Raw genomic sequence first — 2,961 nt, forward strand, 5'->3', positions numbered from 1 at the left:
AAATTCTTAAGACCCATATCCAAAGTGATCTACAGATTCCATGTAATCAGTATCAAAATTCCAATAATATTTTTCACAAAAATAGCAAAAAATCTTAAAATGTTATGTATCACAAAAATATAATTAGGCCAAGCATTTCTGAGCAAAAAGAACAAAGCAGAAGGCATCACAGTAACTGATTTAAAAATATACTACAAAGCTTTAATGATAAAAACAGCATGGCAATGGTATAAAAACAGACATATAAACAAATGAGACAGAATTAAAAAATCCCAGAAATAAATCCATGCATTTATAGTCTATGTACTTTAAACAAAAATACCAAGGACTTACAATAGGGAAAAGATAGTCTCTTTAATAAACAATGCCGGGAAAACTGGATATCCATATGCAGAAGATTGAAATTAGACCCTCATCTCACACCATATACAAAACTCCAAATGGATTAAAGACTTAAATAGAAAACCTACAATTGTAAAACTAGAAGAACACATCGGGGAATAGCTCCATGACATCAGTTTAGGCAATAATTTTTTTATATGACCACAAACACATAGGCAACAAAAGTAAAAATAGACAAATGTGACCACATTAAACTAAAAACCTCTGCATAGCAAAGAAAACAACTCACAGAGTGAAGAGAAACCTACAGAATGGGAAAATATATTTGCAAACCATAATCAGCCTGCAAAATATGTGAGAAACTCATATAACTCAAAGGTAAAAAGGCAACCTGATTTTAAAAATTAGCAAATGACCTGAATAGACATTTCTCAAGAGAAGACATACAAATAACTACTAGGTATATGAAAAAAAAAATGCTCAGCCAGGGCACAGTGGTTCATGCCTGTAATCCCAGCACTTTGGGAGGCCAAGGTGGGTGAATTGCCTGAGATCAGGAATTCAAGACCAGTATGGCCAACATGGTGAAACCCTGTCTCTACTAAAAATACAAATATTAGCCAGGGGTGGTGGTGGGCACCTGTGATCCTAGTTACTTGGGAGGCTGAGGCAGGGGAATCGCTTGAACCTGGGAGGCAGAGGTTGCAGTGAGCCAAGATTGCACCATTGCTCTCAGCCTGAGTGACAGAGTGAGGCTCCATCACAAAAAAACAAAAAGGAAAGAAAAAAAAACTCTCAACATCTGTAATCATCAGGGAAATGCAAATTGAAACCTCAATGAGATATTACCTTACACCTGTTAGGATGGCTATTACCTGAAAGATAGAAGATAACAAGAATTGGCAAGGATGTAGAAGAGAGGAAAGCCTTGCACACTGTTGGTGGGACTATAAATTAGTACAGCGATTGTGGAAAATACTATGGACGTTACGAAAAAAACGAAAAATAGAAATATCATGTGATCCAGCAATCCCACTTCTGGGTGTACATCCAAAGAAAATGAAATCCGTGTGTCAAAGAGATATCTGCATCCTCATGTACATTGCAGCGTTATTCACAATAGCCAAGATCGGAATCAATTTAAGTGTTAAGATAATGTGGTGTACATACACAACAGAATACCATTCAGCATTTAAAAAGACAGAAATCCTGTCATTTGTGACAACATGGATGAATATGGAAGACATTATCTTAAGTGACATAAGCCAGGCACAGAAAGACAAATATTGGTGACCTCATTTATACGTAGAATATTTTTAAAAAGTCAAACTCATAGAAACGAAGTTCAGTGGTGGTTACCAGAGTCTGTGGGTGCAGTCGTTGGGAAGATGTTGGTCCAAAGACACAAATTTTCAGTTAAACAGGAGGAATGAGTTCAAGTTGTACTGAATATCAAGATGACTATAGTTTATAACAATATATTATATACTTAAGAATTGTTAAGAGATTTTAAGTATTCTCACCGCAAAAAAATGGTATGTGAGGTACTGCATATGCAAAATGGCTTAATTTAGCCATTCCACAATGCATATACACATATCAAAATATCATGTTTGTGCCATAATATAATTTTTACTTGTCAATTAAAAAAAGAAAAAGGAACTAAATGTACTGTATTTGTTAAGTGTACTGTGGTTATAAAGGAGAATCCCTGTTTTAGGAAATATGCTGAGTATTTTGCCCTCAAATACTTCATAAATATATATATACATATATATAGTTTATACCCAAATACATATGCAGATATAGATGATATATTTTTAATGTATGTATAAAAAGAGACTGAAAATGGTGAAGCAAATGGGGTAAAATGTCAACAGCATGTGAATCTGAGTAAACCCTTGCAAATTTTTTATGTTTGAAATAATTTCCAAATAAAAGTTTAAAAATTGGAATTTAAAAGTCCTGAAAGTTGTCTTTCAGCTCCACCTCCTCTTCCAAGGAGTAAGCCAATATTAACAGTTTTATATATGTATTTCTTGATCCATTTCTATGTTTTTCCTTGTGGTAAAATATATATAACATAAAATCTGTTTTTAAGTGCACAGTTTAGTGCATTAAATACAAAAATGCAGAACTCTTCTTGAATTTGCATGTCATCCTTGTGCAGGGGCCAAGCCAATTTTGTCTGTATTACTCCAATTTTAGTCTATGTGCTGCTGAAGCAAGTATTCTGTGCATTTTTAAACATACGTGTTCCAATATTGTAAATGTAATCATATTGTACTAAAAAAGAAAATGAAAAAGCAAGATGTTCCTAGTAAAATGAGAATAAAAATTTCATCACCAGCAGAACTGTAGAAATGTTTAAGGAATCTCTTTGGGCAGAAAGAAAATAACTGATAAAAATTTTAACTCATACAATGTAATAAGGAACTCTGGAAATGACAAATATATTAAAAAAATTTTTCTAATCTCTTTAAGAAATATTTGACTAAAGCAAATATAACAAAGTCTGTGGGGTTCATTGGCTACACAAAAGTAAGATATATTGCAACAGTGACACAGAGGACAGGAGCAGCAGAACGAAAGTCTGCTTTGTAAGGTTCTTACATGTCA

The 2,961-nt window shown here is 33.5% G+C and overlaps 1 non-coding gene across 1 annotated transcript; it reads right to left on the reverse strand.

Annotated features, from left to right (window-relative positions):
* Window positions 1–2,467: 2,467 nt before the first annotated feature.
* LOC116527273 lies at window positions 2,468–2,570 on the reverse strand. Its single transcript, XR_004258466.1, has one exon. It is a non-coding gene; the product is annotated as a U6 spliceosomal RNA (small nuclear RNA).
* Between the last annotated feature and the right edge of the window lie 391 nt (window positions 2,571–2,961).

Source organism: Sapajus apella, unplaced genomic scaffold (assembly GCF_009761245.1).
Source record: "Sapajus apella isolate SASKATOON/1434 unplaced genomic scaffold, GSC_monkey_1.0 scaffold53, whole genome shotgun sequence".
NCBI classification, from domain to species: Eukaryota; Metazoa; Chordata; class Mammalia; order Primates; family Cebidae; genus Sapajus; species Sapajus apella.